Source organism: Puma concolor, chromosome C1 (genome assembly GCF_028749965.1).
Source record: "Puma concolor isolate L17-30 chromosome C1, mPumCon1.1.hap2, whole genome shotgun sequence".
NCBI classification, from domain to species: domain Eukaryota; kingdom Metazoa; phylum Chordata; class Mammalia; order Carnivora; family Felidae; genus Puma; species Puma concolor.
This window is the reverse complement of record NC_141674.1, coordinates 191,434,319-191,447,667: the sequence shown is the minus strand read 5'-3', so window position 1 is coordinate 191,447,667 and position 13,349 is coordinate 191,434,319.

The following is a 13,349-nucleotide window of genomic DNA, read 5'->3' as shown; positions in this document are numbered from 1 at the left end:
ACCCCACCAGGAACTGCTGTCCCCAGTCAAGGTGCGCCGAGCGATCAGTGGTGCTGTTGGTCCACAGAAGACCCTGGGTCACAGAAGAAGCACTGGGGCGGTCCCCGTTGGGATAGAAAACACCCCATGCTTTCAAAATCGGGAGCGGTTAGTGTGGCTGCAATTAAGAAATCGCTTTGTGATTTTCATAGGTCTTAATGCAGAAGAATTAAAAGAAACAAAGAAAGCTTCAAGTGGATCAAAAACGGAAGCATGTTTTAGAGCCTCCGGTACGTAGGAAGTAATTTTTGTGCCACTTATAAAATTATTCAGGAGACTGAGCTCTCTGAGAACAAGCACGGTAGCAGTCTCCTCTGAGGTCTTTGCTATATAATCATGAAGCTGCCTGGCCTGTGCTCAGGATATGTTTGCCGTATGAAGAATTCATGCTTTGAAAATATAATGCTGTAAGGTCTCAAGCACTAAGATCTTTTATATACAATATTTACGACCTCTGAATGTCTTGTCTTGTTGGCAATCTGTTCCAGTTACTGAATAAACTCGGACTACTAAAGCGGCATTTTGTTAGTGTAGAGTCCCGATCCCTTTCCTCAATGCTTGGAGGCCATATGTATTGAAATGCAAGATTTTTTAGATTTTAGAGATGGAATAAATATGGTGAATATGCCGTCTATTACTTAACACCTCAGGGACATCTGGAGCCCCCTATAATCAAACATTAATATTTCCACAGTCGCGTGTGTCAATAGCCTCACTTGGTAGGATAAATATAAACAAAGCCTGTAAATAGCCTCGCGTCAGTTCAAGTGAGGTTTTCTGCCAAATGAGTTATGAAAAACTTTTATTTGTCACAGCTCTTTGGATTTCGGAATGATGAATAAGGAGTTGTGGACCTGTATTCCACATGGAATCTGTGTCCCTCCCTAAGAACATAACTGTCAAAATTAGAAAAGCTTCGCTGGGCTCTTTTTGCTTATTTCCCCCTATTGAAGTATTTTTAAAGTGTACATTAAATCAAAGAATTCTTTACATGCAAGCTCCTCAAAAGAGTTAGATGGCACTTTTAGGAAATTGTGCTTTAAGCTGCTTTTTTTTTTTTCATCTGCAAATAGGCTAAACCAAATTGCTATTTTCCAATGCAGAACAAGCCTTGTATTCATTCATTTCTTCATCGATCCATTTATCTATCTATCCACCCATCCGCCCATTCATTCGTAGCAAAACGTTTATTTAACACGGATACGCACAAAACACCATACCGGGTTCTGACATAGTCTCTGAATGGTGTGGAAGCTGAAGTGGGTAAAAACCCCTGAATGCCTGGATTTAAATTATTGAGCATCATATTCATGAAAAAGCCATACTTTGGACATAGTCACTTTGAATCAAGGCAGCTAACATAATTGACCCAGGAACTAGGGAAGGAGCTGGCCTCTTGAATTCCCCAGAAATCACAAGCTGGAGGATACTTTTACTTTTAGCTACGGTCAGGAGGCAGTGAGAATACTGAGGGTTGACCTTTGGCATCTAAAGAAGAAAACAGGAGGGCGAGAGACACTTAGCCAGATGTCACCTTCACATGGAGGCTCAGCACTGGAGGAGTTCATGCCAGAACACAACAGAAGCTTCTATTGGGGGAATAGGAAGGGATTAAAAAAAAAAAAAAAAAAAAAACAGCAGGAAAAAAATGCTCATCCCTAACACCTGGGAAGCTTGAAGAGGGCCACTCAGATTAACCAGAAACTGTATTCCCTGGGTGGATAAAATGTTCTCAGACCTTAATTCTTACGTAATCTTTGCCTACAGTGTGTTGTAATTAGTATCTATGTTTTCCTGAGAATTCACTGAGGGAGAAGGAGAATAGAGAGAGCATGAGAGAGGAGAAAAGATTCCTTTCCCTGAGGTTAAACTAAAAAGGCAGTGAGATAAAGATTTGAGAGATATTGTGTGGCACAAAGGCGGGTCTAGAAAGTATGGGTGAAAATGTAAGAAAAGGGTACTGGGGTAAGAAGAAATCAGACATTCACCCTAAGTGGACACACCCACCAACGTATACGTTAAGCACACCCTTCTCTGTCCATGTTACAGAAAACTCTGGTTCCTTCAGGAATGCTTGGGTCACAAATGGGGCCGCACGGCGGGTGATAACAGAGTGGATTGTTCCCAAGCCCTGGATGCTGCTCTGAAGCGAGCAGATGAGGCCACAGCAGTCCCTCAGCTGCCATGTGGTGGGCTGGCTCAATGAAGAACTCTTTGTTCTTTCTCTTAGTAGCCACTAGTGTTGGTCTGTGTTTTATTTTCAATTAAATTTCCACTAATCCTAAGCTACAGAAAAACATAGCTGCTGGAGCTCCCCTTTCCCTTCCAAAAGCAGTACAGATTGCAGAGAAAGCTCTCGTGGTACAAGCCCTGTCTTGTGCATGCTATAAAACACGCATATGCCACCAGCTTGCCCACAAGTGCTTTCAGAAAGGTGCTTCATGCGCCCCGGACCCCGGGCTTCCAAGATAGCCTGTGAATAGTGCCTCTTGTTAGGATGGTTGCCATAGCGAGCCCTTGTTTTTAATTCAATGGCACAGTAAATGATACTTTATATATTGTGGTGGGAGGGGATGGTCACTTTAAATTGCCTTCTCTTCATTGATCAGAAAGGAGCATTTTTAGGGGTAATGGAGCAGAGACCTGCTTCTTCAGCTTATTTGGTGGATTTTGACTCTTTCTGTCCTTGCAAGGTATTGAGGTTTAACGTGTCCTAAATACTTGGATCAACGCGAGCATGGGATTTTATTAACATTTAAACGTACTTTTAAAAATAACACTTTAAACTAACACTTCCCCTACGTGTTTGGGAATGACATCCAAACGGGAAGTCGTGTTTCTTGCCATCAACAGACCCTCTGAGGTCCGCATTCCGCAACATTAAAAAGATGTTTGGTCGCATTTAGGGGACTGTGGGGGGAACACTGGAGCACCAAGAAACAGAAAATGTGGCCTAGGCAAGCATTTACATCACATGATGAATAGGTGACAGCTTTGGGAATATCCGATCGCTCTGGCAACACAGAAAAATGGGAACGGAATGGACTGAAAGAAATCAAAGGGGGGCTAGGGAAGGGGCGCCCGTCCTGGTGATGCGCGGCCGGGGGTCGGGAATGACACATTGCTGGGGGATAAAAATAAAAGGAGCATAGAGGTTAATAAAATGGGGACATATTCCTCTCTCCAGACACGGTGAGGTGAAAATTACTTATCACCTGCTGGAGTGGATGTGAGAACGGGCCAGTGACCAAGTGTGTGGCAGGGAGTGTTTTGTAACGAGCAAGCGATCCACAAGAAGCCTGCAACAGGCTTCCTCCGGCTTCCTAGCCGCGCGAGTCTTGTGGCTCCGTCTCCTCATTAGAGGACAACAGCTGTTTCTGACTATAATTAGCTCACAGTTCAATAGTCAGCTCGGGTCCCTCACACCTGTACCACACACAACATGGAAATTACAGAAGCACATGTTGTTTTTTTCTTAAATCACCTCCACTTACACACATTGTTAGGCATCTAATAGAAAACAGCCAGAACCTCCCTAGATCCCTCCCTTCCTTGGAGCACTTTTTAAATGCAAGTTGGGAAAGTCTTTGTTTTTACGGGCCCCGGGTCCCATTTCCAATCTCACCTCCCTGCTCCACAGCCGCCCCCCCCCCCCCCCAAATGAAAGAAGGTCTCCAGTGCTGTCAACCAAGCCACCATGCATCGGGCCATAAAATCTTATTTTCAGCCACCTGCAGGATGATGATGGAGGGAAGGGGAAACTGCAGTGAGAAGAGGGGGAGGGGGGGAGCTCCAGCTGGCTGCTGAAGATGGTTTCAACAGAATTGGGGGCGGGGGGTGGTGGAAGGGTGCAGAGTCTGGGGTCATTTCCTGCCAGGTCTGCGCCGCATGGGGGGAGGACCCATAATCACACTGTCTCACAGCTCCATTAGTGTCAAACCTCATTAGGAGCCCAATGCACTTGGCAGCAGTGGGCACACAAAAGAAAAAACCAGCCAAGTCTACAGAGTGCAGAGTCGACCATCACAACATGGGGTGGGGGGGGGGGGGGGGAGGGATTGTAAAATTCCCGGCTGGGTAATTAGAGTCAGCAGGGAAGCAGATAGGCCCTCTCGGGTCTCTCATTTCTGTCCTGGCTGTTTTAGAGGATTGGCAGGGGCTGCTGTCTTCCAGGGATGAGGCGATGCGCCTGTGTCATAATTCACAAAGAAAAACGATCGTCAATTTGCGCCCTGTTCCCGAGGTAAGCCGAGGATGCGGACTGTGGTTACAAGTTGTCATTAGCGTCCAGGTAGGGCAAGGAGAGGAGGATGACGTAGAGTGGTTACCTTGGCTGTGGTTAACGGAAGAACCAGGCGCTTGACTCGTCGACTTCTAATAAGTTCACATGAACAAGTTCACATTGTTTACATGTCGTGTAAAGAAACTTAGGAAGACTGTGGATGTGTGACGGAATATGGTGGTATTATTACCTGCACCGACTTGCTTTGTCGTTCCAGGACATCATTCTGATCTTCTTCAAATTCAACTGCAGCTGAAAAGCTAATGTGATAAAGGCAAAACAGACAAAATGGCTCATTCTAGCTGTTGTGTTTGACTTTTATGGCAGTTTTATAAACTACGAAAACGTATCCATCCAAAAAGGATTTAAAAATTTTGTTTAATTGAGGTGTAATCAATGTGCAATAAAGTTCTTCTATTCTAAGTGTACAATTTCATGAGTTTTGACAGTTTTGTGTAATTGTGACTACAGTAATGTTCAGAACTTTACTATCTACCCAAAAAAGTTCCCTCTTGTCCTTTCTCTACCCCTCCTCCCCCCAGCCTCGGACTACCGCTGACTTGAATTCAGTTATTATGTATTCTGCCTTTTTGAGAATTTTATACGAATGGGCTCATACAGCATGTAACCTTCCGAATCTGGCATCTTTCAGGTTCTTCTGTGTTGTCGCATTTCCATTGTGTGACTATACCACAATCTGTTTACCCACTCATCAGCTGATAGGTATTTGGGCTACTTCTAGTTTGGGGTTATTATAAAGAAACGTGCTATGAAAATTCAGGTACCAGTCTCTGTGGAGACAAGTCTTCATTTCTGTTGGCAATCTTTGCCTCTGTCATCAAATAGGGAAATAAATAAATCAATCTCCTTGATTGACCATCCAGCAGATGAGGGAGGAAGGGGCTATCGGCTTGGCTAAGGTGCAGGATCAAGCATAATTCTATATGTTTCAGGATGTGACAACGAGAAAGGAAAGAGCAGTGAAGGAATGGGAGCGACAGGTGCCATCTCTCACGTGGGCGTCCAGCGGGGACCCTGAGTTCCAGGTAGCTTCTCAGTGATTGTGACTGTGCGTCACGCGGTTCACTTGGAAGCCAGTGAAAGAAAGCTCATGTCAGTTGCAAGACAGTAATACTCCGTTTGGCACAAAGCTCGAACACAAAACTTGCCTTTGTTAGCTCATAACCTAAAAAGGCTAGCAATTATAAAACAGAACACAAGATCGAGAGGAAATGCAACAAGTGAGCAGAAACAAACCTGAAGTACTTCCCTAGTGCATCCTTTGAAGACATTTCTGAAGACCCTGGGGAACGAACTACCGTGCACCGATCAGAAAGCACTGATAGAGGTCCAAACACAGAGTAGGCCATCTGCGTATTCCGAGGCCGCCGTTCCCATGTCAAGTTGGCTGGGTGTGTGTGTCAAAACACAAAGGCCAACCACCCTGCTTTGCAGAACTTGCCTCTTAAAAACTCAAACTCTGCTTTCAGCTTCAAGATACAGCAGCCAGGTGCAGGCTAAGTGTCACTGTGACGGCGCATGCATTACTGAGCCATGGAGGAGAACGGAAGACAGCTTACTGTCCTGTGGCTTTGCACCGGCCTGCTCGGTGGCCATCATGAAAGCTTATCTTTTTGCCAACAGAAGTAATTTCTTTCATTCCCCCAAAAGACTAGACAAGTACAGAAATAAAAAACAAACAAACAAACAAACAAACTATTTTAAGCATCAATTTTTAAGCCAGGGCTACATTTTCAAGAACACCTGAAACCACAATGATTCTGATTGCATTCTGTTTTCCTAGTTCCTTTGTTAAGGGCCTGACCTTCACTTTGCTATTACACATTTTGGGATTTCTGGAGTCCAGCTTTACCCTGAGGGAAAATAAGGAAACAAATAAGCTTAAAAAAAAAATTTTTTTTGACCTAACCCTACATCCTCAAGTCACCGTTGAAATACATGGGATTCAAAGTCTGCAAGGTCTTAAGGCCAAGCTCACAGGAAAGTCAGGCACACTAGAAGCTGTGAAGGACGGGGATCTGCTGAATATATTAAGCTTGCATATGTGTGTTTGTGTGTTTTCTAAGCCTCTAAGGTAAATTTATACCAATCCATACAGATGTACTCTTTTCTGTTTATTATTCCCAATTGGGTGATGGAGGTTAATGTTGTGCAAAGGAAAAAACTCTGGAGCTTGACAGCACTCCACCTATTTTATTTTAAGGCAAAACAAAGAGCAGAGAAAGCTTGTTCTTTCAGCCAGCATTTCTTGCTGGCTCCCTCATTCTACTCAGACTGGATCGTCTTAAATCTGATTTGGGATTTGAGCATTATTTGGATTAGCTCATTAGTGGGGCACCGCTCTGACAAGCCACTAATCTGGGGCACTGGTGCACAGCACCATGACAGGATTATGCTGAAAATGAGAAATCTAATGAGATTAGAGGGATCCTCATGCACATGGTCTAAAGGTACTTTGCATGGAGATCCAGGAGCTTGGAAATGCGGGAGGGTGACAGATTGAGGCATCAGACTCAGCCGAGCTAGAACACAGCTGTTGGAATGCCCAGAAGTGATTTTGTTCCCCAAAGGCAGCAGCGTCGCACCTTTTCCGAGCAGGTTCTGTGGAATGTCAAGCAATTGCTCAGGTTAAAAAGTAAGAGTAACAAAAGGGAGGAGCGGGGTGTTGGAGAGGGCTGTGAACAGAGAAGAAGTTTTAAGGGGAAACTCTGATGCGGTTTCACGTCTCTGTGTGAGAAGCAGAACAAGTTACAGGTAGGGACTAAGGAACCAGCAACCTGGTAGGTTCTGAAGTTACTCGCCCCGTCCTGGCTGTCAAACAAACTCCACTGATGGTTTCTCCTTTGTAAAATGATTTTCTTTCTTTCCTTTGTTATTCTAGTTGTTTTAAAGCTAAACAGAACATGCTGGTTCCTTTTTGCTTAGAATGAGGCTGTTGCTAAGATCAGAAAATGCTGGATTCCAGCAACGCAATGATTTATAATGTCCAGATGTGGTTATGGGGCAGCGCACAACACACAGTGGAAGGGGGCTTTGTGCCTTCCCCATCCCTTTCCCTCCTCTTTCCCTCGAAGAGGGAAACAAAAGTTTCCATGGCATTTTCTTGCTTGTAAGTGGAAAATCAAGGCATTAACAGAGACTACAGAGTTGGGCCCCTGGGACGCGATTTCTTTTTTCATGTTGTGCTAGTGTGCCACCTTGTGGTGACTTTCAGGACTCCATCAAAGACCTACGTGTTAATACAGCTGCCCCCAATTTAACATTCTTCCTTGAGCCTAGAAAAAAAATCCTGTGTCGATCCATTCTGTTAATCATCTTGAAAATCAGCTTGTGCAAGACAAAAGCAAATGTGTTTTCAGCACATGTTAATAACATAAAATCAAGCACGTGGCTTCTTTTGTGTTCTTCCTCGCCAGACAATGAATACCATTTTCACTTAAAGTCAAGAATTATTTAAGTATTTAGAACCGAATACAAGACAGAACTGGTTCCACTTTCTTACTTTACCTTTTCAAAAGTATTGGAGGATTTAGAGAAGAAAGTGAGCCAGAAACTAATGGATGACACATTTTAAGGAGTTTCTCTGTTTGTTTTAAATATCTTACTCAAATGTGGATGAGGACCTTAGGTATATTAGAAAAAATCAAGAATCCTAGTCCTGGCTCAAAAGGATAAAGAGGAGGCACAGACAAATTCCAGGTGTCACAGAATGGCAAGAGAACTTTCTAAGGCTGAGAAAAAGATTCCAAAGGAGAGAGAGGAAAAAATTTTACCTGAGAAATTTGTCTTCAAAACTACATTTTAACCATTCCTGCTAGAAAACACAAGGCACAGTCCATAACAGTTGTCAGAATCTCAAAAACCAGACTTGTAAGAATTACTTGGACATGGCATTGGACACTGTGTTAGGTGTTACTTTTGTGAGCCAAGCGTGGGCTGTATTTGTAGGGTTTCAAGTATTCCAAGCAAAAATAAAGAGACAAAAAAAAGTAGAGACATAACCCAAAGTCCTCATGAGCCTGGGCACGGGGCTGGGGCGGGGGGGGGGGGGGAGAATGGTTCATGATTCAAGAGATCAGTTTTTCAAACATAACTGTTTATAAGAATTCAGGCAGGCAGAGAAAGAGAGGTTTATAAGCTTTTTCTTTTCAACAAAATCGATTGTAGATTTTGTCTTTTGCCTTTTCTTCTTGAGAGTCATCAGACCCCTCCGTCATTCAACTGTGGTTGAGCAGTAATCTGTTATTTCACTCAAACACACACTGAAAGACGTGATGTTGATTAGTCAAAGTGGAAGAAGCAGACATGCTTTGGAAATAAAAACTCTGTTAGAGCTTCAGAAGGAACGTCCGTTGGCCATTGGAGCTCTGTTGCTAGGGAGATGGTTACCAGGTGCTCTTGTGGCTCCCCAGGCCCCTGAAAACCTGCCTGATCTCCTGGACTAATGTCATGAATGAAGGGGTTTCAAATGTTTAATTTTCCTTGTGTGTCTTGGAAAGAAGGGACCGTGCTAGAGTGACTGCTTTGCAAAGGCAAAATTAGGAAGAAAGAAAGGGAGAGTGGGGAGATGGGAAAACAGGACCAGAGAGCCGTGTTGAAAAGGGGACGTGTGGGGGGAGGAGTGGACCCTGACGTGAGCCCAGAGACAGCACAGCCCAGGAACCAGTGAGTCGAGTCCTGGGTTGGTAGCAAGGCCTGCCCATGAGGACATAGAAGCCAACACGATGTGTTTTCTACTAACCGTACCCTATTGACCGCTGACCATGACCAGCCACTCGGCTTGCTCCTTACACACCCCGGTCTCTTCATTCCCACACCCACCCGGCGCAAAGCCATTTAACGTGCAAGAGTACCGAGCGTCAGAATGGTTGTGGAACTTGCCAAACTCTAGTGCCCTCTTTTTATTTATTTATTTATTTATTTATTTATTTATTTATTTATTGGTCTGATTTCAAACTCTTGCCCTGCCTCCAAATACCTTCTTCCTGGCGGTCTCTTAGGACTTGAAATTGCTAAAATTTAATAGCAAAGATTTACAAAACGCTGGCTCTGTGCAATGAACATTTCTGGATGGAGCACGCGTGTATGTGCGCACACACGTGTGTGTGCTCGGCGTAATTTCAGAAAAGGGTCTTGCCTTTAGTGGAGTTCAGAGCCTGGCTGGGAAAAAGAATCAAATGCAAAAACAACAAAACATTCTTTTTATCTGAAAAACTGAGGGGTGAAGACGTATTGAGGGTAGGTGCTGAGGGGAAACTTGGAACTTTGGAGGTAGAGTCTGGATGGAGTTCAGGGAGCTGGAGATAGGGTCTTTGCTGCTCTGGGGGCTGGACAGCAGATGTAACCAAGGAAATGACTGAGTTGACTTTTGGCAAGTGAAAGGAATCCATGAGGTTTGGCTCTCTGCATTGTCCTAGGAGGCCGCAGACCTCAGTGAGGTAACAAAGGCACTGCTTTATGAGAGCTGTAATGGGTGATTTGGACTGGGTCATCTGGTTGCCTGTGTGTGTGTGTGTGTGTGTGTGTGTGTGTGTGTGTGTGTGTGTATTTGGGTATGGGTGTGAGTGTGTGTGCACACACAGTGGTGAGCCTGGATTGGGGGTAAGGAAGATGAGAAAGGCAGGGAAAAGTCACGGGTTATCAGTTGAGCCTTCCTCGCTATTTGGCCCACAACCAGGTCAGGTTAAACTTAAGACATATAATTCTGTCGTGGAAGTTTCTGTCCTTTAACTAAGAAAGGAAAACGAAACTATAGAATGTTCACATTTTTATTAATTCATGAAAAAAATCTCTCTGTAGGTATCTTGGTGTATCACAAATGGAAAGAAATGTATATAAATATATACATTTCCCCCAATCCAGGAAGAGGCAGATGTCCTTCAGAGTGGTTCAAGTCCTTGCTCTTCAGCCCACAGGCACAAGAGGGGCTGGAGGGACTTAGCAAGGGCTGTGGGGCTGCAGCTGCGGCGGACAGACATGAAAGCACCAGACCATGAGGCCCCATTAGGAAAAGGTGAGGCAGTGAATTATTTTTATAGCCTGGAAATGACATATCTCATTCATTCAGTGAGTTATTTACCCTCTGGATTGAGTTCATGGACCTATGAGTCATACAAACACGTCTGTTTCTTTATCTTTGGGGACAGGAGGAAGGTAGAAGGTTATGCCATGAGAAGCGAGGGAGGGGGAGAGGACTGATAGATGTTTTGGGGCCTCACGGAGCAGGTCTGCGGAGGCAACCCTATCCCGTCTTGGTAGGTTCTATGCCGCGTGAAGGTTTAGCAGCCAGGCCCGCTTGCTCTCCCGTATGAAAGCTTGCCAGCCAATCGCTAAAACCTAGCCCGGGGTGCATTCCAACAGGGAAAAGGTTTCCTCTTCCACAATTTGACCATTCTTTCATCTGAGGAAGGCGTGTGCGTGTGCATGTGCGCGTGCGCGCGCGCGCATGTGTGTGTGTGTGTGTGTGTGTGTGTGTGTGTGTGTGTAAGAGAGAGAGAGAGAGGGAGAGAAACAGAAACAGAGAGAGGAAAAGACTGTTGGCAATGAAATTACTTTTGTACTTTTATCCAAATAACACCAAATTGGACAAGTAATTTACTGGCCTCCATGTGGAGCCTGCCTCACTGATAACTACCTACTGGTCCATCTTGCTGTTATGAAACTCCCATCTAGGGGAGAAAGGACATCGTGTCTATGCAAATTCTTCCCAGCTCTGTTTGGGTATCTTAGTAAAAAATCAAACCTCTCTGCCTTCAGTCCCATTTAAATAAAAACATCACTTGCCTCCAACCAGTAGAATACATTTTCCCAGCTGATTGATGCTTTTCCATTTATTTTATAATGTATTTTTTCCTCAGCAAGAGATTGTTCTCCAGAATGTCAAGGAGGAAATATTTCCCAAATCATGTGCTGTGATTGGCTGGTTTGGGCTTAATCAGACAGAGAGGTGGGGAGGGGGAGAAAGCAGTGATTTGTCACACTGGTGCTCAGGTTCTGGATAAAGAGGTGCTTTGTAATGCCAGCCTGCCTAATCTCTAGGCCACAATCAAATTACCCTCCCCTCTCTCCCCCATTCTCCTCCCACCCTCTCTCTTTCTCCGTCTTTCTCTCTCTCTCTCTCTCTCTCTCTCTCTCTCTCTCTCTCACACACACACACACGCACGCACACACACTACCTCTTCAGATCTATCACTGACAGAACAGTTATTAAACAAAATCTCAGCCCAGGGAATTAATAATGTCAAGGATTCATTTCTTTATCAAATGTTGTGCCTGAAGGAAGAGCACTCTGTGCTTTGCAGAAAGACCAAAGTACATTAATCACCTGAGGGAAAGGGATGGGTTTGTGATTTTTAATACTTGTCAAATGAGTAGCACAAGAGACCCAGAGAGACGTCCCTGGAAGTGTTTGCAAACACAAAGAGGTTGTAGGCTGTTGTTTGAAGGATTCATGGTCCCTTGGGACCTGCAGAGGTCCTACAGAGGTTCTCTGGGGAGGCGAGGTAGGAGATAGGGGTGACGGTGGTGGCCAGCCCCACCCTGGGCTGAAAAGGAAGGACCCAGAGTGTCATCTGCAGGCCCTTCTGACTGAGAGTTTGATTGTTCCGCTGCCTTTGCAGTCAGGCTGAGAAGGAGCCTGAGGGGTGTGGGGAGAGTAAGGGAGGCAGGGAAGACAGAGCGTCAGGTCAGAGCCACAGTACCTTTAACCACATTACAAGGTGGGTAATTCTTAAAGCCTGGCTCTGCACTCACACTTCTCCTTGATGGTGTCTGTCATCCAACAGCGTGCAGTTGCACACGAAGACTACAAAACTTGGGCAGGAAATAGCCTCTCTTCATTCCTCTTGACCTTATTCACTGGGGTGCCTGCAACTTGTCACTCCCCCTGATAAAGGAGGAAGAAGAAGTCAAGAGGCTCATGGGAGAACCAAAATCAACGTGTCTCAGTAAGAAACTCTGGGCAGCCTGCTCTGTAGTTATCTGCATTGCCAACTTAAATTGTCAATTTGAGCAAAGCCATGATCATCATCACAGACAAAGAGTGTCTTCATCTAGTGTCTGTGTTTCCTATTCTGAATTCCTGATTATTGTATGAAATGTGCTGCCCTAGAAGTTTCCTTCCTGGTGGCGGGTACAATTACAAATCAGAGCCGCTTGTTCACTGCTACTCCATTACCATCACGTTGAACGTCTGTGGGTGGCACTCAGCCTGATGTCTCAAGTTGTGCGGGCTGGAAGCACAGGAGAGTTCATGCCCATGGGGTTACTCTGAACCAAGGGTGGGGCACAAGCCTGCAGAGAAATGCCCTGTCTCTGTCCTTTGACAGACATTTCGAGGAGGCATACTTTACACTTTCCAGAACTCCTAGCCAATCGGAACCCCCGTTGCCTCCAGTGGCAACCTTGCTAATGTTGGCTTGTCCTTGCCTGTCTCAGTCCCCCTGCTCCTTTGCTCCTACTTCTGTCATTATCTCCTAAATAGACTACCTTCATCCAAGTCCTTGTGTTGGGCACTGCTTTAAGGGGAAAGCAAACTCAGCACCAATTGGGTAAATATATATATATATATATATATATATTTTTTTTTTTTCAGATACATTTTATTTTACTAGTGGCCCAAGATATCCTACATATATATATATATATATATATATATATATATATATATATATATTTTTTTTTTTTTAATATGGTTTATCACCAAGACAGTATACTTATATATTTAGCAAGTTCAGTTTCTTTTGACACGGCAGGTAACACGCTCATACATTGATGAATCCTTTACCAGTGCTTCCCTTATGCAATTTAAGACCCAAGCTGCCAAAGTTGTCTTGCTACCTCAATCCATGACATGGCGAGTAGAAGGTAACAAATGTGGGAAGTGCGCAGTGGCTAGCCAACATCCAGGAGTGTGTGGGAATCTTCAAACGCCTCCACAAGTATCCTGGGAAGGGAGCTAACTTAGGAATGTTCTGTTAATCCTCCTGTGTCCAGGCTGGCATCACAA